At 37.5% G+C, this 24,957-nt stretch overlaps 1 protein-coding gene and 1 pseudogene across 1 annotated transcript in view; one reads left to right on the plus strand and one right to left on the minus strand.

Moving 5' to 3' along the window:
* LOC144366070 (heat shock factor protein 2-like) overlaps window positions 1-24,957 on the minus strand; it is a 112,772-nt gene that overhangs the window by 41,227 nt on the left and 46,588 nt on the right. The gene's annotated exons all lie outside the window — the stretch shown is intronic.
* Window positions 2,333-18,344, plus strand: LOC144365761 (thyroid receptor-interacting protein 11 pseudogene; annotated as a pseudogene).

Below are 24,957 nucleotides of genomic sequence, written 5' to 3' on the forward strand. Positions count from 1 at the left end.
GCTATAATTGGGATCTGGAATGTTGCCCAAAGGTCATGTGTTGAAAGCTTGGACCCCAATCTACCAGCATTCAGAACGGACTCTACAGAAAGGTGAATTGAATCCTGAGCTCTAACCTCATCTGTGGATCAATCCACTGATGGGTTCATGATTGGACAGGACTATTGGGAGTTGGTCAAAACTGTGGGGGCGGTAGGGCCTAGTTGGAGGGTAGGCCATTGGAGTTGATTCCCTGGACGGGTACATCATATTCCTCAGTCCTCTCTTCCCCTCACCATTTCCCTGATCTCCATGAGTTGAGAAGCTCTGTTTTGAAGCCAGGCTCTCTGCCATGGTAATCTGCCTCACTTCAGGCCACAGCAATGGAGCCTGAAATTGAACCAAAATAAATATTTACTCATTTAATTTTCTCAGGTATGTTGTCAAAGTGATGAAAGAGTCTTCTCACACACACACACACACACACACACACACAGGAGGAATGGTCTAAAGGGAGAAAAGGACACTTGGTATTGTTGACGCCTTCTTCAACAGTAGACACAGCTGGGGTACAGCGTGGATTCTCACTTCAGCAGATGCTAAAAGGGGCTTAAATTTTTATATTAGTCTTTTATGAGGAGAGACTGACTAACACAGGCCTGACTTCTCTCTCAGATTTGGAGATGAATAAGAAGGACCAAGAAGATTTCCTTTTCTAGCCCAGGACACAAATGCAGTCACTAGTTTCTGATAGCAATCGGAGTAATTATGTCTACTTGCTCTGCTATCTTGAAGGCAAGAGACATTATGAGGTGATTCATATAATCCTTAGGATCTACTTAACCATTAATTTTCCAAAAATTCTTCCTTTTTTTAAATTTTATTTCTGCCACCTTGAGGTTTTGTTTCCTGAACAGACATAGAGAAAGAACAGCTCAAGGAAAAGAGTCTCCTGAAAATGGGCTCTGGGAAGAGAGTAATGGGAGCAAACCCAAACCCCTTCTAAAGGGTAATAAGGAAAATGATCCTAAACAAAACAAAAAGCAAATATGAACAAAGTGGCAGCAGGCTCTGTTTGTTGGCCACTTTCTCTGCACCAGCCATCAGGTGAGAACTACACACTATGTTGTCATTTACTGTTCAACTCATGCTTGTGAGAGAGGTCTTATAAATGCGTTCTGTCAGTTTAGCTCCAAAATTGCTCTGGTCCCAATGGGTATGTCTGTTACAGCCCACGTGCTTCATCTCTTTGCTTTGTCCCCAACTCTACAAAACTGCCTCCTCATTAACTTGTTGGAATTTAAACACCTTGGAAAGCAGGGCCTTATCTTAACTCCTTCTGATCCTCAGAGGTATGGGAATTACATTTAGGATTGTTACTCCATAGTAGAAAATTTCTCAACTTTTTATTTCACTCTGGACTCTTGAAACCTGGATTATATTTGGCACTGATAAACAACAATAGGTTAAGTGGACATCAACCCATTGGCTCTAAAACAAATTTTCTTAAGTGAAATTTAAGCGGAATTTTTGAGCACTTAAATAAACTTCAATCAGAATTAACAAGGACCAAATAATGTTCAACTGAACTCGAAAATGTATAGATTAACAGCAAAAATTTACTTTTGGAAAGGGTAAAGATGGTTCTTTAGTGAAATCTAATCCATATTATAATTTGAATTCTGAGACTGATTAAGACTTTGTGATGGTTAATTTTATATGTTAACTCGCCTGGGCTACGATGCCCAGATGCTTGGCCAACTTTTATTCTGGGTGTGTCTGTGCTGGTGTTATGGGGTGACATTTACTTTTGAATCGGGGACTTTTAGTTAAATAGATTCCATTCTCTAATGTGGAGCGAGACCTCACCTCGTCAGCTGAATGCAACTGAATGGGACAAAAAGCCCACCTCTCCCAGACAAGAGGGAACTGTCCAGTGAACTACCTTTGGATTTCATCTACAACATTGATTCTTCCTGGCTCCACAGCACACTGCCTTGGGACTCAAACTAGGACACTTTCCTGGATCTCTAGCTCCTCCCAGCCACCCCTGCCCAATCCCGTGAGCCAATAGCTGACAGGCAAGTGCAGGGAAGAAGCAGAGGCCCTGCAGGGGGTGAGTGTGCTACTGGCTGCAGGTCCCTGGTCAAAGCGCAGGACAGGCTTCTGAGTTTACAGGCAGGAAGGGATGATTGGTGGTTGGTGGAGCCCCAGGAACCCCGCGCTCTGAGGAATTCTGAGCGCTTGGGTCATAATTGACCCCGGCAACGGCGGAGGACGTTCGGGGCAGAGAAGTGGATGGTGATGGACGCGCTTCTCAGAGCTGGTCCGATGGCTCGCTGAAGTGGCCACGATGTCGGCCTGGTTTGGAGGCCTGGGCTCAGGCTTGGGCCACTTCTTGGCTCAGGTGGGGAGCAGCTTGGCTTTCCTCACCGGCCGTAGCTCCACCCTCACCAGGGACATGCTTCTGGATGACTTAGGAGACCCAGAAGCAGCTTTACATCATTGTCGGAGAAAGGAAATGGAAACTACTGACTCCACACTAAGATGTGAGAATGAAAGACCGAAAAAGTATTGTACTGACCTGGAAGAAAAGCATGAAGCGCCAGAGCTACAAAGAAACCATCAGTCTGTAAGTTGCCAAGATCAACTGCAACAGAAAGAGGTAGAGATCAGCCATCTTAAAGCAGGACAGACTGTACTGCAAGATCAAATGTTCCAACTACGGGCAGCTGCTCAATCAGTACGCTCGGGAGCTTGTGGTGTGCCAACAACAACCGCACCGGCTCCGTTCGGTTCCCTGATCGGTAGTCATTCTTCAGCCTTTCGTGATGATGACACGGACTTTAGTGACATAATTGTATCACAACAAGAAACAAACAGATTATCAACTGAAGTTGCAAAACATGAATCTGAAGTTGGCCACTCGAGGCAGATTGCTGAGGCTCAGGGAACACACCATTCTGACTCGAGTGAAATCTGCAAAGTACTAAATACTATCAAGACTCTTCAACCAAACCACAGTCCAGACATAGATGATCATCAGCATGAAATTTCAGTTTGGGAGCAGAGTTCTACTGTGGCAGAAAAGGGAAGAACCCTTCCTCAGCATTCAGCAGTGGAAGAAGTGTTCAGGCTTCAACGAGCCCTGGCTGATGCGGAGAAGGAAATCGTGAGACTAAATGGTTTAAACCAGGATAACCGCCTTGCTGAAGACAATCTGAAACTTAAAATGCACGTTGAAGCTTTAGAAAAAGAGAAGTCATCATTGAGTCAAGAAAAAGAGGAACTTCAGATGTCACTGTCAAAATTGAGCTGCGACTATCAAGTCATGAAAAGCAGAGCTTCAACAGACGTGAATTTGAATGTACAATTACTAGACTTAAAACTTCACTTGAAGGCAAAGGAGGAAGAACTGAATCAGACTATCAATGAGAAGAAAATGCTGATAGCTGAGTTAGAAGAACTGGATCAGCAGAATCAGGAAGCTACAAAGCACATGATTTTGATACAAGATGAGCTATCCAAACAACAAAATGAAGGAGACCTTGTCATCAAGAAGTTGGAACAAGATCTAGATGACGAAAAAAAGAGAGTTCGTCAACTTGAGGATGAGCAAATGAACATATCCCAAGAGTTGCATGTGCAGAAGGAGAAGTTAACGGAGAATGCGCAGAGCCTCAGTGATTTGCATTTAACTAAGCAGAAGCTTGAAGGTAAAGTAGAAGATTTAGTAGATCAGCTAAATCAGTCACAAAAAAATAGTTTAAACCTCCAGCAGGAAAACCTGGGGCTTAAGGATCACATCAGACAACTTGAAGAGGAGCTGTCTGGATTTAAGAGTAAGTATCCAACTTCTCTGAACGAAGACTCGAACAGTCACTGGAAGGATGACATGCTTAAAGAACGAGAAGCTGAAGTGAGCAACCTAAGGCAAAATCTTTCTCAAGAGGAACAGCTCAATGAAAACTTAAGGAAAGTTGCTGTTGAACTCAAGACGGAAAATGAAATGTTGATTTTAGCACGTGACGATGTAAGGCGTAAGTTGGAAGAATCTATTGCTGCTTACAATCAAATCTCTCAAGAAAGAGACACTATCACGGAGACTCTCCAAAGAGACAAAGAAGAGACTGAAGCCAAACTGCACCAGGCAGAAAAAAGACTGTTGGAAGAAGCAAATAATCACAGGCAGACTATTGAGGAACTCTCCAATGCACACAATTTGAAGACCTCTTACTTAAAGCTGAAACACGAATGTGCACTTCAACTCAATCAAGAGAAGGACTTTGAAATAGCAGGACTCAAAAAGAATATTGAGCAAATGACTGCTGATGAAAAAGAAACTGAGGAAATTTTGGCATCTTACATAGAAGAAGAGGAGCGATTGACACAAGTCATAAATGAGAAAGAAGTTTTTATTGAAAAACTCGAAGAAAAAAGTTCACAACTACAAAAGGATTTAGATAAGTGTTCTCAGGCCTTAAGAGAAAATGAAACTTTAAGGCAATCCGTTGAAAGAAAGGACAGAAGTCTTACCTATGTGAAAGCAGAAAACAACTATCTGCGAGTAGAACTGGAAATACTTCGGGAACAGCACAATCAAGCTGTACCAGTGGCTGAGCCTGAAGCTCTTGATGCTATCACAGAACTAGAATTGGAGGTATCTCAACTGAATATAGTCAAAAATCATCTGGAAGATGAAATTCAAGACCATCTGAATATAATTGAAAATCAAAACCAGCGTAAAATGCAACTACTTCAGTCTTTACGGGAGCAGGAGGAGGAAATGGATGAATTTAAGTACCAATATGAGCAGATGAATGCTGCGCATAGCCAGTTAATTTTAGAAAGAGAGGAGGAAATTAAGAACTTGCAGAAAACTATTGAAGAACTAAAAGCCCAGTTGCCTGGAGAGAGAGGAGATGCTCAAACATTGAATTCTGATATTTTTCAAGAGACCAAAGTAAAAATCCTAAGAGAAAACGAGGTTCAACACTTACGGGACCATGTGTTTGTAGACAAAAAGAGAAAGCAAAACAGCTGGTATATGTAAGTGGGTAGCTACTGGGTATTTTATTTTATTTCTTTAGTTGTTGTTGTTGTTGTGATTTTTTGCTATAGTACTTTTAAAAAAATTTGTTTTGTTTTTTGTAGCACTTTTTGTTTATAGAATTTTGTTCCAATGTAGCAGATAATCATCACCAGTTATCAATTCTGATGTACTTTAGCGAGCAACTGTACAGAGCAGCCTTCTTGAACCACTAGTTCCAACCTCACTTAATGGCATTAAGATAAAAACGATACATGTAATTACAGGAAACAAGAAAAACCCAACCCATAAGAAGGATGTCTCCGATTTAGAGTACATGAAAACCAAATATAGTGTTGCAAAACGTTGAGAATATTTAGTTTATCCAAGATAACATTGTACAACTACCAAGAGAAAATTCCAATGGGGAGGACCTAAACAGGAAGCTTAGTGGATAAATTCTAAGATGCCTTGAATCCAAATTCTATGACCCCTATCCATTTTGCCGATTTCCATTTCTCTACGAAAGTCACTTCACATTAATTCAGTTTTCCAGATGATAAATATGTCCAGAAGGAAGAGTATTTCTATGAGTCAACCCCAAAGTGGGATCACGTGATCCATTGCCAATGGAAAAGTTAGTTAGTAGGAATGTATCATTAAATATCTGGACTGCTTATCTACATACTATTGGGGGCTCTACAATAATTCTTATAAACACATTTTATAAAACATTGGATCAAAACAAGTTGGGGAGAGAAATAAGCTAACAACAGTTTTTGAAAGATGAAAAGCTTTAAAATAGGAGTAGTTACAACCTTTTGATAAATTAAGGTAAAAGATGAATCAAAAGTTTCTAGCTTAAGTAGGTGAAATCAGAGAAGAGAAAAAGCAGATTGCATAGCACATACTTCTCCGACACCTGTAGTTTCTAAAACCATTCAGAACCTTTTTATTAAAATTAATTTAAACAAAATTTAATATATTTTAAAATATAAATTATACTATCATTTAATATAAATTAATCTAATTTAAATTAATCTTAGTAGTATTATTTAAATTTCTTAATACTATGGTTTGATCTAAATTTATTTTATTAATTGATATTGTTTATATTAAATTCTAAATATTAAATTTATTTATAATTTAATATAAATTCCATTTATATTAAATTATAGTATGATTTATATTTAAAAATTCATTAAATTTTATTTAAATTAATACAATTTAACAAAGCAAATTTAACATAATATAGATTGAATGATTTAATATTGACTATATAACTTAATATAAATGTCAATAAAGTTAATTTTAATAAAAATGCTCTTAGTTGTTTTGGAAATTACAGGTGGCAGTGAAGTATTAGCAATATTATCTTCTTTTTTCTCCTCTTTGATTTTACCTAACTTAAGCTAGAACCTTTTGGTTTATCTTTTGTTTTACTTTACAAAAATTAAAAAAAAAAAAAAAAAAAAAAGGAAGAAAAACACCTAGTAGCTACACACATATCAGCTTTTCCTTTCTTATTTCTAAATTTCACCTTAACATTTACATTATTTTACCAAAATCAAGACGCCACCAGTTGTTAGGCATGAACAAAATCACTGAAACAACAACTGGAGGACGCATCCCAAAGTCACATTGGCTAAGTATTCAAAACATATAAATGTCTGAGAACTGATGAGCTCTGATAGTAAAGTTTCCAACCTATGAAAAGTTTCCAAATGCTATGGAAAATGATGACATTTCTCTTTTTGTGTTTTTAAGCTGAGAACCTAAGGTATGTTATCAGAAATTGTATGGAACTCAAGTCTTTAAATTTCTTATTTTTCCTGTACTGTAGACAAAGAGACTCACAATTCCTTGAGCTCTACTAGCATTTTAGTGACAGGAAAAAATTCAATGATGCATAGTTCTTTATCTGCATTCAATGTCTATCAATCTTACATACTTTGGGAAGGGTCACAAGCCACAGCCCTTATGCCTCCTGCTCTATTTCAAAGCTTCCAGCGTCAGTTGCAACGATTCTAGGAAACACTGGGAATACTCTATGGTACAAAATGCACAATTACTTTTATTTGAAAGCATCTCTAAGACATGAGTCATTAGGTGACTTTCTTGTTCTAAGTAAATTTACTGAATTATTATTAAGTGATAACATAGTAAGCCAAGATGAAAAATGAAAGCATATGCTTCAAATCAGAGCAAGGAAGAAATAAGAAGGTATGATGTGTGGTAAAAATACACGAACATGCAAATATTATCCAGCCTTCTTACGTCAAATTTCCTCTTTTTGATTTATTCATTTTTTGGAGGTTACATTCTTGCATGATATGCATGGAACAACTTTTGGGGGGATACAATCAGAAATGCAGCACTAAAATCTGCCTTCCTGTAACATCACACGGCTTACTCCTGAGAAGAATATCAAACTATATATTTGGCTTCGACTTGCCAAATTACTTGGAATCTTATTCCAGTAGACTTCACATGGTTGGGAAAAGCAGAGTTCAGATTTGTCATGAGAGATTTTTATATATTCTGCTCACTCCATCGTGTCTAGGTGAGCCTTTGGGTTTCAATGCCTGAAAACACACTTCTTATATTTCAGAATTAAAGAGCTCTTGGAAACGGCGACCTCACTGCATTCTTGAGAAAAATATGTTATACAGGTACTCAGAAAAATCACAAAGATTAATATAGATTCAAGATTTTTTTTTTTTAAGACAAGGGGTTTAATGGAGAAAACAGCAAGATAGCCTTAGAAATTTCATACTCCCTGCATTCTTAGGAAAAGCGTCTATATTGTAAAGAATAACACCAAACAGAAAAGTTCCTAAGAAAATATTGTGCTTTCAGTTTCCTTGTCTCATAAATTTTATTAAAGTTTCATTAAAGACCCTGTATTTGCTAGCCTTTTTATTAAATACTTTTTTGAGATATTCTATTAATGTCTATGACTGGATTTTATTTGGTCTCACATTAATGTCGCTCCCTGTGAAAAAGGGTACACGGGAGGCAGGCAGGATCAGCCTGTCCTCTCCGAGGCACCAGCTGTCTGAACCAGGCTCTGACAGAGGTAGTGAAGGGCACTAGCGTCTCCTGGACTGAGCGAGAGGGTAAGTATCTGAGTAATATTAATTGTGTATAAATGCCACAATTTAGCTAATGTGAATTTTGCTGCTATAAACATTGATGTGGCTGTGTCCCTGTAGTATGCAGTTTTTACGTCCTTTGGGTATAGACCATAAAGAGGGATAGCTAGGTCAAATGGTGGTTCTACTCCCAAATTTCCAAGGAATCTCCAAACTGCTTTCCATATTGGCTGCACCAATCTACAGTCCCACAGACAGTGTAGGGGTGTACATGTTTCCTGAAATCCTCACCAACACTTATTGTTGTTGTCTTCATAATAGCTGCCATTTTCAAAAATCCCTGACATTCTAACTGGAGGGAGGAGCAATTAAACCCCTATCTCTCACCATGCACAAAACTCCACTCAAATGATTCAAGGACCTAGGAATAAAACCAGAGACCTTGCATGTAACAGAAGAAAAAGTAGGCCCTACTTTTTCCAATCATATGGGATTAGTCCCAAAATTCCTTAATAAGACTCCTATAGCACAAGAATTAAAATCCAGTATCAATAAATGAGATAGATGCAAACTAAAAAAGTTTCTTCTCCACAAAACAAACAATCTGGGAGGTGAATAGAGATCCTACATCTTGGGAGAAAACTTTTGCCCCATCACACATCAGATAGAGCACTAATCTCTAGGGTATAGAAAGAACTCACAAATCTAAATAGACACACACACACACACACACACACACACAAACACACAAATAAATAAATAAATAAATAAATAAATAAATAAATAAATAGATAAATATAATGACCCATTCAATAAATGGGCCACGGACCTGAACAGACACTTCTCCCAAGATGATATAAAATTAATCAACAAATAGATGCAAATATGCTCATCATCACTAGCACTTAGAGAAGTGAAAATCAAAACTACACTAAGATTTGAAGTTCAATCTTAAAGGCTGAAAATGAGCATGTTTCACCTCTCTTTCTCCTTCTACCACCAAATCCTCATAGAAATTAGAAGAGGACATTTGAAATGCTGAGTGATCCAAAATAAGAATGAGAATTTCAAGGACTGAACACAAAAATAGATTATGAAAGAGTAGATCAAGTTGAAAAGACAAAAGCAAATATAGAACGTGCAAGAAAACACTTCACTTGCAGAAGCTGAGAGGTAACAGGCTGCTTCATGCTTTCAGTATTACATACCAGGGATCACAGAGCACAGGACAACAATAAGATAGTTATCTGGGGTACCACACCATGGGGTATAAAGAGCAAAAACATGGGAAACCCTGCAGAATGAAAGGCATGAACTGAACATCCCTCTCTCAGAACCCAAACAAGGAACCACCAACAAGCAGGGAGGGGATAAAGAAGAGCTGTGTAATGCACTTAAGCAGCCTGACTGAGTAGCTATACCAAGAAGTTGTACCATGCACACAAAACTACATATCATGTTCAAACACACAGGCTACAGCCACCAAAATTTACCACGCCCTAGACCACAATGAAAACGCCAGCCAATTCCGTAAAGGTGTTATCACACACGCTGCAATTCCTTGTGCATCTAAAATTAGAAGAATTTTGACTCCTCAAAAAAAAAAAAATAAAATAAAATTCCATATACAATGAAATTAGGGCCATAGAAACAATTCCAAATTATTGTTAGATTAAAGCAAAAATCAAGATGGGATTAAATTAAAAGACTATAACAGTCATCTGGTGAGTATGGCAGAAGCAACAGGGATTTAGATATATGTATTTGAAAAGAGATTGAAATCAAACGGCATATGCTTTTAACATAAAAACATAAGAAAATACCTGGATACTGGATGAAATAATGTCAATGTTAAGGCAAAATTTAGAAAAAACAAAGGAAAAGCTGATGTGTGTAGCTACTGGGTGTTTTGTCTTCCCATTTTCATCTTGGTAAATTAAGATAAAAGATAAACAAAAGTTTCTAGCTTAAGTTAGGCAAAATGAGACAGCAGACAAAAGTAGAATATATAGCTAATATTTCTCTGATACCTGTAGTTTCTAAAACCACTAAGAGGATTTTTATTAAAATTAATTTTATTAATATTTTTATTATATAGTTAATATTCAATGACTTAATCTATATTAAATGTTATTTAAATTGACTTTGTTAAATTGTATTAATTTAAATGAAATTTAATGAATTTTTAGTATACTGATTTTAAGTCCTCTAGTTATAAACCAATGAGTGGGATAGCTGGGTCAAAGGGTGCTTCCGATCCCAGTTTTCCGAGGAATTTTCATACTGCTTTTCAGACTGGCTGCATCAATTTGCAGTGCCACCAGCAATGTATACGTGTACCTTTCCCCCCCACATCCTCGCCAACACTTATTGTTGCTGATATTCTTGATGATTGCCATTCTGACTGAAGTGAGATGAAATCTTAGAGTAGTTTTGATTTGCATTTCTCTCATTACTAGTGAAGTTGAACATTTTTTTCATGTATTTATTGATTGATTGTATTGCTTCTTCTGTGAAGTGTCTGTTCAATACCTTGCCCTTTACATTAAAAAATATATATATTGTGTATTGCTGGCAAAAATAGAGTATCATTGAATAGTTCCAAAGTTTAGAGACTTCTAAAAAAGTGGCTTTTATAGACTTTCATGAGTTGAAAACTAGTTGTATTTCTAATAGGGTAGAGCTCAGTAATCACTATGTTGCCATCAAGAAAGCCCTGCAGATGTTTGCCTAGTGGAATGAAAAAAAAAAAAAAAAAAAAAAAAAACCAGAATTGAGAACATCATCCAGGCAAATCAGTAGGCAACTGATTCTAGTTCGAGGTAGACAATTAATCTGTTGAAGAATCTACTTTCACAGTTTGTATATAACATTTATGGACTATTTTACATTCTATTTTAAAAATATTGATTATTTAGCCTTTAGTGGACACAACATCTTTATTTTATTTATTTTTTTAGGTAGTGCTGAGGATCAAACCCCATGCCTCACGCATGCTAGGTGAAGGAGCTACTACTTGAGCCACATCCCCAACACTCTCTTAAATTCTTATTTTCACCTTGCTTCTTTATGATAATGAGAATTCAAATTTATGGGTAATATATCATTCACTGAACAACTTGTCAGTCCAAATCAATCCTTCTACTACTGTATTGTCACTGGAGTGTTACGTTAATCTTCCTACAAACGTGTGCGGAACATTTCATTGATTATGCCAATTCTTAAAAATACAAATGTGCCGAGCCCTAATATCCAGAGTATACAAACAACTCAAAAATTAAACATTAAGAAAGCAAACAACCCAATCAACAAATGGGCCAAGGACCTGAACAGACACTTCTCAGAGAAGGATATACAGTTAATCAAAAAATACACGGAAAAAATGCTCACCATCTCTAGCAATCAGAGAAATGCAAATTAAAACCACTCTAAGACACCAAATCAGTCCAGTAAGAATGGCAGCCATTAGGAAGTCAAACAACAACAAGTGCTGGCAAGGATGTGGGGGAAAAGGTACACTTGTACATTGCTGGTGCGACTGCAAATTGGTGCAGCCAATTTGGAAAGCATTATGGAGATTCCTGGGAAAGCTGGGAATGGAACCACCATTCGACCCAGCTATTCCCCTTCTCGGACTATTCCCAAAGACCTAAAAAGAGCATACTATAGGGATACAGCTACGTCAAGGCTCATAGCAGCACAATTCACAATAGCTAGAATGTGGAACCAACCTAGATGCCAGTCAACAGATGAATGGATGAAAAAAATGTGGCATTTGTACACAGTGGAATATTACTCAGCACTAAAAAATAACAAAACCACGGCATTTGCAGGGAAATGGATGGCATTAGAGGAGATTATGCTAAGTGAAGTTAGCCAATCCCTAGAAAAGAAATGCTGAATGTCTTCTTTCATATAAGAAGGGGGACTCAAAACAGAGCAGGCTGGAAGAGCATGAAAAGAAGATTACCAATTAGAAGGGACAAGAGGTGGGAGGGAATGGGAGAGAGAAGGGGAAATTTCATGGAAATGGAAGGATACCCTCATTGTTATACAAAAGTACATATAAGAGGATGTGAGGGGAAAGGGGAAAAAAGGAGAGAAATGAATTACAGTAGCTGGGGTAGAGAGAGATTATGGGAGGGGAGGGGACAGAAGGGGGGATAGGGAGGGAATAGAAAAGGCAGCAGAATATAACAGACACTAGTGTGGCAGTATGTATCAACTTGGACGTATAACCAATGTGATCCTGCAAACTGTACACGTGGTAAAAGTAAGAATTCATACCCCACTTGAATCAAATGTATGAAATATGATATGTCAAGATCGTTGTAATGTTTTGAGCAACCAATAAACATTTAAAAAAAGAAACAAGAAGAGACGAGGCCCATATTGAAGAGATTTAAAAATTCTACTGAAATCTATAAGAAAATGTTTGAATGAATTATGAGGTATTAAAAGAAGTACCAACTTAATGTCTTGCATAGAATTTATCACCCTATGTTTATAGACTCAAAAAGCTTTCATTACTTTAACCTTCAACTGTGTTTTAACAAAGCCACATTATTCAGGGCTCTCTACTTCTGGCTTATTCTTTCTTACTCAGTCTTTTGCCCCATATGAGATCCTCACCACCACAGTCGTCAATGGCTGGCCTTGCATTATAATTCAAGGATCACTCTATGGAACATCTTCTCCACTGATTGACTGTATTCAATTGCACTTCACAGCAGGAAATGTATATAACACAGCTTTATGTTGTTCACAATATCTATCACAATACCTTGTGCTTTTGGGGCACTGAATATATGTATAAGGATACCCTTATGATTATTGGATGCTTTCTGTCACATGTGCTCGCGAATGAGCCGGGGTTTTCCCTCCATATCCCCCATAGCTTCCAGGAACATTCCAAACATATTTGGAAGAAGAGAAATGCTTTCATTTGGATGGTCAGTTTCGAATACAGTAGGTAGGTTTCTCTCTCAGATAGAAATATAAAATGACAAACAGCTGTGGTCAGAGCGAACCATGCCAGAAGACTGAATCTGAGTGATCAGAAATGCCTTTCAGCAGGAGGAGCAACCACCACTGGAACCACATTCAAGCCAAATGTGATAGGTCTTACACTGAAAAAGGATCATTATTTGTGATTGAAAACAATAAACAAACACAGAACACCTAAAGAGAAGGAGGCACCCTGCTATAATTGGGATCTGGAATGTTGCCCAAAGGTCATGTGTTGAAAGCTTGGACCCCAATCTACCAGCATTCAGAACGGACTCTACAGAAAGGTGAATTGAATCCTGAGCTCTAACCTCATCTGTGGATCAATCCACTGATGGGTTCATGATTGGACAGGACTATTGGGAGTTGGTCAAAACTGTGGGGGCGGTAGGGCCTAGTTGGAGGGTAGGCCATTGGAGTTGATTCCCTGGACGGGTACATCATATTCCTCAGTCCTCTCTTCCCCTCACCATTTCCCTGATCTCCATGAGTTGAGAAGCTCTGTTTTGAAGCCAGGCTCTCTGCCATGGTAATCTGCCTCACTTCAGGCCACAGCAATGGAGCCTGAAATTGAACCAAAATAAATATTTACTCATTTAATTTTCTCAGGTATGTTGTCAAAGTGATGAAAGAGTCTTCTCACACACACACACACACACACACACACACAGGAGGAATGGTCTAAAGGGAGAAAAGGACACTTGGTATTGTTGACGCCTTCTTCAACAGTAGACACAGCTGGGGTACAGCGTGGATTCTCACTTCAGCAGATGCTAAAAGGGGCTTAAATTTTTATATTAGTCTTTTATGAGGAGAGACTGACTAACACAGGCCTGACTTCTCTCTCAGATTTGGAGATGAATAAGAAGGACCAAGAAGATTTCCTTTTCTAGCCCAGGACACAAATGCAGTCACTAGTTTCTGATAGCAATCGGAGTAATTATGTCTACTTGCTCTGCTATCTTGAAGGCAAGAGACATTATGAGGTGATTCATATAATCCTTAGGATCTACTTAACCATTAATTTTCCAAAAATTCTTCCTTTTTTTAAATTTTATTTCTGCCACCTTGAGGTTTTGTTTCCTGAACAGACATAGAGAAAGAACAGCTCAAGGAAAAGAGTCTCCTGAAAATGGGCTCTGGGAAGAGAGTAATGGGAGCAAACCCAAACCCCTTCTAAAGGGTAATAAGGAAAATGATCCTAAACAAAACAAAAAGCAAATATGAACAAAGTGGCAGCAGGCTCTGTTTGTTGGCCACTTTCTCTGCACCAGCCATCAGGTGAGAACTACACACTATGTTGTCATTTACTGTTCAACTCATGCTTGTGAGAGAGGTCTTATAAATGCGTTCTGTCAGTTTAGCTCCAAAATTGCTCTGGTCCCAATGGGTATGTCTGTTACAGCCCACGTGCTTCATCTCTTTGCTTTGTCCCCAACTCTACAAAACTGCCTCCTCATTAACTTGTTGGAATTTAAACACCTTGGAAAGCAGGGCCTTATCTTAACTCCTTCTGATCCTCAGAGGTATGGGAATTACATTTAGGATTGTTACTCCATAGTAGAAAATTTCTCAACTTTTTATTTCACTCTGGACTCTTGAAACCTGGATTATATTTGGCACTGATAAACAACAATAGGTTAAGTGGACATCAACCCATTGGCTCTAAAACAAATTTTCTTAAGTGAAATTTAAGCGGAATTTTTGAGCACTTAAATAAACTTCAATCAGAATTAACAAGGACCAAATAATGTTCAACTGAACTCGAAAATGTATAGATTAACAGCAAAAATTTACTTTTGGAAAGGGTAAAGATGGTTCTTTAGTGAAATCTAATCCATATTATAATTTGAATTCTGAGACTGATTAAGACTTTGTGATGGTTAATTTTATATGTTAACTCGCCTGGGCTACGATGCCCAGATGCTTGGCCAACTTTTATTCTGGGTGTGTCTGTGCTGGTGTTATGGGGTGACATTTACTTTTGAATCGGGGACTTTTAGTTAAATAGATTCCATTCTCTAATGTGGAGCGAGACCTCACCTCGTCAGCTGAATGCAACTGAATGGGACAAAAAGCCCACCTCTCCCAGACAAGAGGGAACTGTCCAGTGAACTACCTTTGGATTTCATCTACAACATTGATTCTTCCTGGCTCCACAGCACACTGCCTTGGGACTCAAACTAGGACACTTTCCTGGATCTCTAGCTCCTCCCAGCCACCCCTGCCCAATCCCGTGAGCCAATAGCTGACAGGCAAGTGCAGGGAAGAAGCAGAGGCCCTGCAGGGGGTGAGTGTGCTACTGGCTGCAGGTCCCTGGTCAAAGCGCAGGACAGGCTTCTGAGTTTACAGGCAGGAAGGGATGATTGGTGGTTGGTGGAGCCCCAGGAACCCCGCGCTCTGAGGAATTCTGAGCGCTTGGGTCATAATTGACCCCGGCAACGGCGGAGGACGTTCGGGGCAGAGAAGTGGATGGTGATGGACGCGCTTCTCAGAGCTGGTCCGATGGCTCGCTGAAGTGGCCACGATGTCGGCCTGGTTTGGAGGCCTGGGCTCAGGCTTGGGCCACTTCTTGGCTCAGGTGGGGAGCAGCTTGGCTTTCCTCACCGGCCGTAGCTCCACCCTCACCAGGGACATGCTTCTGGATGACTTAGGAGACCCAGAAGCAGCTTTACATCATTGTCGGAGAAAGGAAATGGAAACTACTGACTCCACACTAAGATGTGAGAATGAAAGACCGAAAAAGTATTGTACTGACCTGGAAGAAAAGCATGAAGCGCCAGAGCTACAAAGAAACCATCAGTCTGTAAGTTGCCAAGATCAACTGCAACAGAAAGAGGTAGAGATCAGCCATCTTAAAGCAGGACAGACTGTACTGCAAGATCAAATGTTCCAACTACGGGCAGCTGCTCAATCAGTACGCTCGGGAGCTTGTGGTGTGCCAACAACAACCGCACCGGCTCCGTTCGGTTCCCTGATCGGTAGTCATTCTTCAGCCTTTCGTGATGATGACACGGACTTTAGTGACATAATTGTATCACAACAAGAAACAAACAGATTATCAACTGAAGTTGCAAAACATGAATCTGAAGTTGGCCACTCGAGGCAGATTGCTGAGGCTCAGGGAACACACCATTCTGACTCGAGTGAAATCTGCAAAGTACTAAATACTATCAAGACTCTTCAACCAAACCACAGTCCAGACATAGATGATCATCAGCATGAAATTTCAGTTTGGGAGCAGAGTTCTACTGTGGCAGAAAAGGGAAGAACCCTTCCTCAGCATTCAGCAGTGGAAGAAGTGTTCAGGCTTCAACGAGCCCTGGCTGATGCGGAGAAGGAAATCGTGAGACTAAATGGTTTAAACCAGGATAACCGCCTTGCTGAAGACAATCTGAAACTTAAAATGCATGTTGAAGCTTTAGAAAAAGAGAAGTCATCATTGAGTCAAGAAAAAGAGGAACTTCAGATGTCACTGTCAAAATTGAGCTGCGACTATCAAGTCATGAAAAGCAGAGCTTCAACAGACGTGAATTTGAATGTACAATTACTAGACTTAAAACTTCACTTGAAGGCAAAGGAGGAAGAACTGAATCAGACTATCAATGAGAAGAAAATGCTGATAGCTGAGTTAGAAGAACTGGATCAGCAGAATCAGGAAGCTACAAAGCACATGATTTTGATACAAGATGAGCTATCCAAACAACAAAATGAAGGAGACCTTGTCATCAAGAAGTTGGAACAAGATCTAGATGACGAAAAAAAGAGAGTTCGTCAACTTGAGGATGAGCAAATGAACATATCCCAAGAGTTGCATGTGCAGAAGGAGAAGTTAACGGAGAATGCGCAGAGCCTCAGTGATTTGCATTTAACTAAGCAGAAGCTTGAAGGTAAAGTAGAAGATTTAGTAGATCAGCTAAATCAGTCACAAAAAAATAGTTTAAACCTCCAGCAGGAAAACCTGGGGCTTAAGGATCACATCAGACAACTTGAAGAGGAGCTGTCTGGATTTAAGAGTAAGTATCCAACTTCTCTGAACGAAGACTCGAACAGTCACTGGAAGGATGACATGCTTAAAGAACGAGAAGCTGAAGTGAGCAACCTAAGGCAAAATCTTTCTCAAGAGGAACAGCTCAATGAAAACTTAAGGAAAGTTGCTGTTGAACTCAAGACGGAAAATGAAATGTTGATTTTAGCACGTGACGATGTAAGGCGTAAGTTGGAAGAATCTATTGCTGCTTACAATCAAATCTCTCAAGAAAGAGACACTATCACGGAGACTCTCCAAAGAGACAAAGAAGAGACTGAAGCCAAACTGCACCAGGCAGAAAAAAGACTGTTGGAAGAAGCAAATAATCACAGGCAGACTATTGAGGAACTCTCCAATGCACACAATTTGAAGACCTCTTACTTAAAGCTGAAACACGAATGTGCACTTCAACTCAATCAAGAGAAGGACTTTGAAATAGCAGGACTCAAAAAGAATATTGAGCAAATGACTGCTGATGAAAAAGAAACTGAGGAAATTTTGGCATCTTACATAGAAGAAGAGGAGCGATTGACACAAGTCATAAATGAGAAAGAAGTTTTTATTGAAAAACTCGAAGAAAAAAGTTCACAACTACAAAAGGATTTAGATAAGTGTTCTCAGGCCTTAAGAGAAAATGAAACTTTAAGGCAATCCGTTGAAAGAAAGGACAGAAGTCTTACCTATGTGAAAGCAGAAAACAACTATCTGCGAGTAGAACTGGAAATACTTCGGGAACAGCACAATCAAGCTGTACCAGTGGCTGAGCCTGAAGCTCTTGATGCTATCACAGAACTAGAATTGGAGGTATCTCAACTGAATATAGTCAAAAATCATCTGGAAGATGAAATTCAAGACCATCTGAATATAATTGAAAATCAAAACCAGCGTAAAATGCAACTACTTCAGTCTTTACGGGAGCAGGAGGAGGAAATGGATGAATTTAAGTACCAATATGAGCAGATGAATGCTGCGCATAGCCAGTTAATTTTAGAAAGAGAGGAGGAAATTAAGAACTTGCAGAAAACTATTGAAGAACTAAAAGCCCAGTTGCCTGGAGAGAGAGGAGATGCTCAAACATTGAATTCTGATATTTTTCAAGAGACCAAAGTAAAAATCCTAAGAGAAAACGAGGTTCAACACTTACGGGACCATGTGTTTGTAGACAAAAAGAGAAAGCAAAACAGCTGGTATATGTAAGTGGGTAGCTACTGGGTATTTTATTTTATTTCTTTAGTTGTTGTTGTTGTTGTGATTTTTTGCTATAGTACTTTTAAAAAAATTTGTTTTGTTTTTTGTAGCACTTTTTGTTTATAGAATTTTGTTCCAATGTAGCAGATAATCATCACCAGTTATCAATTCTGATGTACTTTAGCGAGCAACTGTACAGAGCAGCCTTCTTGAACCACTAGTTCCAACCTCACTTAATGGCATTAAGATAAAAACGATACATGTAATTACAGGAAACAAGAAAAACCCAACCCATAAGAAGGATGTCTCCGATTTAGAGTACATGAAAACCAAATATAGTGTTGCAAAACGTTGAGAATATTTAGTTTATCCAAGATAACATTGTACAACTACCAAGAGAAAATTCCAATGGGGAGGACCTAAACAGGAAGCTTAGTGGATAAATTCTAAGATGCCTTGAATCCAAATTCTATGACCCCTATCCATTTTGCCGATTTCCATTTCTCTACGAAAGTCACTTCACATTAATTCAGTTTTCCAGATGATAAATATGTCCAGAAGGAAGAGTATTTCTATGAGTCAACCCCAAAGTGGGATCACGTGATCCATTGCCAATGGAAAAGTTAGTTAGTAGGAATGTATCATTAAATATCTGGACTGCTTATCTACATACTATTGGGGGCTCTACAATAATTCTTATAAACACATTTTATAAAACATTGGATCAAAACAAGTTGGGGAGAGAAATAAGCTAACAACAGTTTTTGAAAGATGAAAAGCTTTAAAATAGGAGTAGTTACAACCTTTTGATAAATTAAGGTAAAAGATGAATCAAAAGTTTCTAGCTTAAGTAGGTGAAATCAGAGAAGAGAAAAAGCAGATTGCATAGCACATACTTCTCCGACACCTGTAGTTTCTAAAACCATTCAGAACCTTTTTATTAAAATTAATTTAAACAAAATTTAATATATTTTAAAATATAAATTATACTATCATTTAATATAAATTAATCTAATTTAAATTAATCTTAGTAGTATTATTTAAATTTCTTAATACTATGGTTTGATCTAAATTTATTTTATTAATTGATATTGTTTATATTAAATTCTAAATATTAAATTTATTTATAATTTAATATAAATTCCATTTATATTAAATTATAGTATGATTTATATTTAAAAATTCATTAAATTTTATTTAAATTAATACAATTTAACAAAGCAAATTTAACATAATATAGATTGAATGATTTAATATTGACTATATAACTTAATATAAATGTCAATAAAGTTAATTTTAATAAAAATGCTCTTAGTTGTTTTGGAAATTACAGGTGGCAGTGAAGTATTAGCAATATTATCTTCTTTTTTCTCCTCTTTGATTTTACCTAACTTAAGCTAGAACCTTTTGGTTTATCTTTTGTTTTACTTTACAAAAATTAAAAAAAAAAAAAAAAAAAAAAGGAAGAAAAACACCTAGTAGCTACACACATATCAGCTTTTCCTTTCTTATTTCTAAATTTCACCTTAACATTTACATTATTTTACCAAAATCAAGACGCCACCAGTTGTTAGGCATGAACAAAATCACTGAAACAACAACTGGAGGACGCATCCCAAAGTCACATTGGCTAAGTATTCAAAACATATAAATGTCTGAGAACTGATGAGCTCTGATAGTAAAGTTTCCAACCTATGAAAAGTTTCCAAATGCTATGGAAAATGATGACATTTCTCTTTTTGTGTTTTTAAGCTGAGAACCTAAGGTATGTTATCAGAAATTGTATGGAACTCAAGTCTTTAAATTTCTTATTTTTCCTGTACTGTAGACAAAGAGACTCACAATTCCTTGAGCTCTACTAGCATTTTAGTGACAGGAAAAAATTCAATGATGCATAGTTCTTTATCTGCATTCAATGTCTATCAATCTTACATACTTTGGGAAGGGTCACAAGCCACAGCCCTTATGCCTCCTGCTCTATTTCAAAGCTTCCAGCGTCAGTTGCAACGATTCTAGGAAACACTGGGAATACTCTATGGTACAAAATGCACAATTACTTTTATTTGAAAGCATCTCTAAGACATGAGTCATTAGGTGACTTTCTTGTTCTAAGTAAATTTACTGAATTATTATTAAGTGATAACATAGTAAGCCAAGATGAAAAATGAAAGCATATGCTTCAAATCAGAGCAAGGAAGAAATAAGAAGGTATGATGTGTGGTAAAAATACACGAACATGCAAATATTATCCAGCCTTCTTACGTCAAATTTCCTCTTTTTGATTTATTCATTTTTTGGAGGTTACATTCTTGCATGATATGCATGGAACAACTTTTGGGGGGATACAATCAGAAATGCAGCACTAAAATCTGCCTTCCTGTAACATCACACGGCTTACTCCTGAGAAGAATATCAAACTATATATTTGGCTTCGACTTGCCAAATTACTTGGAATCTTATTCCAGTAGACTTCACATGGTTGGGAAAAGCAGAGTTCAGATTTGTCATGAGAGATTTTTATATATTCTGCTCACTCCATCGTGTCTAGGTGAGCCTTTGGGTTTCAATGCCTGAAAACACACTTCTTATATTTCAGAATTAAAGAGCTCTTGGAAACGGCGACCTCACTGCATTCTTGAGAAAAATATGTTATACAGGTACTCAGAAAAATCACAAAGATTAATATAGATTCAAGATTTTTTTTTTTTAAGACAAGGGGTTTAATGGAGAAAACAGCAAGATAGCCTTAGAAATTTCATACTCCCTGCATTCTTAGGAAAAGCGTCTATATTGTAAAGAATAACACCAAACAGAAAAGTTCCTAAGAAAATATTGTGCTTTCAGTTTCCTTGTCTCATAAATTTTATTAAAGTTTCATTAAAGACCCTGTATTTGCTAGCCTTTTTATTAAATACTTTTTTGAGATATTCTATTAATGTCTATGACTGGATTTTATTTGGTCTCACATTAATGTCGCTCCCTGTGAAAAAGGGTACACGGGAGGCAGGCAGGATCAGCCTGTCCTCTCCGAGGCACCAGCTGTCTGAACCAGGCTCTGACAGAGGTAGTGAAGGGCACTAGCGTCTCCTGGACTGAGCGAGAGGGTAAGTATCTGAGTAATATTAATTGTGTATAAATGCCACAATTTAGCTAATGTGAATTTTGCTGCTATAAACATTGATGTGGCTGTGTCCCTGTAGTATGCAGTTTTTACGTCCTTTGGGTATAGACCATAAAGAGGGATAGCTAGGTCAAATGGTGGTTCTACTCCCAAATTTCCAAGGAATCTCCAAACTGCTTTCCATATTGGCTGCACCAATCTACAGTCCCACAGACAGTGTAGGGGTGTACATGTTTCCTGAAATCCTCACCAACACTTATTGTTGTTGTCTTCATAATAGCTGCCATTTTCAAAAATCCCTGACATTCTAACTGGAGGGAGGAGCAATTAAACCCCTATCTCTCACCATGCACAAAACTCCACTCAAATGATTCAAGGACCTAGGAATAAAACCAGAGACCTTGCATGTAACAGAAGAAAAAGTAGGCCCTACTTTTTCCAATCATATGGGATTAGTCCCAAAATTCCTTAATAAGACTCCTATAGCACAAGAATTAAAATCCAGTATCAATAAATGAGATAGATGCAAACTAAAAAAGTTTCTTCTCCACAAAACAAACAATCTGGGAGGTGAATAGAGATCCTACATCTTGGGAGAAAACTTTTGCCCCATCACACATCAGATAGAGCACTAATCTCTAGGGTATAGAAAGAACTCACAAATCTAAATAGACACACACACACACACACACACACACACAAACACACAAATAAATAAATAAATAAATAAATAAATAAATAAATAAATAGATAAATATAATGACCCATTCAATAAATGGGCCACGGACCTGAACAGACACTTCTCCCAAGATGATATAAAATTAATCAACAAATAGATGCAAATATGCTCATCATCACTAGCACTTAGAGAAGTGAAAATCAAAACTACACTAAGATTTGAAGTTCAATCTTAAAGGCTGAAAATGAGCATGTTTCACCTCTCTTTCTCCTTCTACCACCAAATCCTCATAGAAATTAGAAGAGGACATTTGAAATGCTGAGTGATCCAAAATAAGAATGAGAATTTCAAGGACTGAACACAAAAATAGATTATGAAAGAGTAGATCAAGTTGAAAAGACAAAAGCAAATATAGAACGTGCAAGAAAACACTTCACTTGCAGAAGCTGAGAGGTAACAGGCTGCTTCATGCTTTCAGTATTACATACCAGGGATCACAGAGCACAGGACAACAATAAGATAGTTATCTGGGGTACCACACCATGGGGTATAAAGAGCAAAAACATGGGAAACCCTGCAGAATGAAAGGCATGAACTGAACATCCCTCTCTCAGAACCCAAACAAGGAACCACCAACAAGCAGGGAGGGGATAAAGAAGAGCTGTGTAATGCACTTAAGCAGCCTGACTGAGTAGCTATACCAAGAAGTTGTACCATGCACACAAAACTACATATCATGTTCAAACACACAGGCTACAGCCACCAAAATTTACCACGCCCTAGACCACAATGAAAACGCCAGCCAATTCCGTAAAGGTGTTATCACACACGCTGCAATTCCTTGTGCATCTAAAATTAGAAGAATTTTGACTCCTCAAAAAAAAAAAAATAAAATAAAATTCCATATACAATGAAATTAGGGCCATAGAAACAATTCCAAATTATTGTTAGATTAAAGCAAAAATCAAGATGGGATTAAATTAAAAGACTATAACAGTCATCTGGTGAGTATGGCAGAAGCAACAGGGATTTAGATATATGTATTTGAAAAGAGATTGAAATCAAACGGCATATGCTTTTAACATAAAAACATAAGAAAATACCTGGATACTGGATGAAATAATGTCAATGTTAAGGCAAAATTTAGAAAAAACAAAGGAAAAGCTGATGTGTGTAGCTACTGGGTGTTTTGTCTTCCCATTTTCATCTTGGTAAATTAAGATAAAAGATAAACAAAAGTTTCTAGCTTAAGTTAGGCAAAATGAGACAGCAGACAAAAGTAGAATATATAGCTAATATTTCTCTGATACCTGTAGTTTCTAAAACCACTAAGAGGATTTTTATTAAAATTAATTTTATTAATATTTTTATTATATAGTTAATATTCAATGACTTAATCTATATTAAATGTTATTTAAATTGACTTTGTTAAATTGTATTAATTTAAATGAAATTTAATGAATTTTTAGTATACTGATTTTAAGTCCTCTAGTTATAAACCAATGAGTGGGATAGCTGGGTCAAAGGGTGCTTCCGATCCCAGTTTTCCGAGGAATTTTCATACTGCTTTTCAGACTGGCTGCATCAATTTGCAGTGCCACCAGCAATGTATACGTGTACCTTTCCCCCCCACATCCTCGCCAACACTTATTGTTGCTGATATTCTTGATGATTGCCATTCTGACTGAAGTGAGATGAAATCTTAGAGTAGTTTTGATTTGCATTTCTCTCATTACTAGTGAAGTTGAACATTTTTTTCATGTATTTATTGATTGATTGTATTGCTTCTTCTGTGAAGTGTCTGTTCAATACCTTGCCCTTTACATTAAAAAATATATATATTGTGTATTGCTGGCAAAAATAGAGTATCATTGAATAGTTCCAAAGTTTAGAGACTTCTAAAAAAGTGGCTTTTATAGACTTTCATGAGTTGAAAACTAGTTGTATTTCTAATAGGGTAGAGCTCAGTAATCACTATGTTGCCATCAAGAAAGCCCTGCAGATGTTTGCCTAGTGGAATGAAAAAAAAAAAAAAAAAAAAAAAAAACCAGAATTGAGAACATCATCCAGGCAAATCAGTAGGCAACTGATTCTAGTTCGAGGTAGACAATTAATCTGTTGAAGAATCTACTTTCACAGTTTGTATATAACATTTATGGACTATTTTACATTCTATTTTAAAAATATTGATTATTTAGCCTTTAGTGGACACAACATCTTTATTTTATTTATTTTTTTAGGTAGTGCTGAGGATCAAACCCCATGCCTCACGCATGCTAGGTGAAGGAGCTACTACTTGAGCCACATCCCCAACACTCTCTTAAATTCTTATTTTCACCTTGCTTCTTTATGATAATGAGAATTCAAATTTATGGGTAATATATCATTCACTGAACAACTTGTCAGTCCAAATCAATCCTTCTACTACTGTATTGTCACTGGAGTGTTACGTTAATCTTCCTACAAACGTGTGCGGAACATTTCATTGATTATGCCAATTCTTAAAAATACAAATGTGCCGAGCCCTAATATCCAGAGTATACAAACAACTCAAAAATTAAACATTAAGAAAGCAAACAACCCAATCAACAAATGGGCCAAGGACCTGAACAGACACTTCTCAGAGAAGGATATACAGTTAATCAAAAAATACACGGAAAAAATGCTCACCATCTCTAGCAATCAGAGAAATGCAAATTAAAACCACTCTAAGACACCAAATCAGTCCAGTAAGAATGGCAGCCATTAGGAAGTCAAACAACAACAAGTGCTGGCAAGGATGTGGGGGAAAAGGTACACTTGTACATTGCTGGTGCGACTGCAAATTGG

Source organism: Ictidomys tridecemlineatus, chromosome 8, assembly GCF_052094955.1.
Source record: "Ictidomys tridecemlineatus isolate mIctTri1 chromosome 8, mIctTri1.hap1, whole genome shotgun sequence".
In the NCBI taxonomy this organism is placed as follows: domain Eukaryota; kingdom Metazoa; phylum Chordata; class Mammalia; order Rodentia; family Sciuridae; genus Ictidomys; species Ictidomys tridecemlineatus.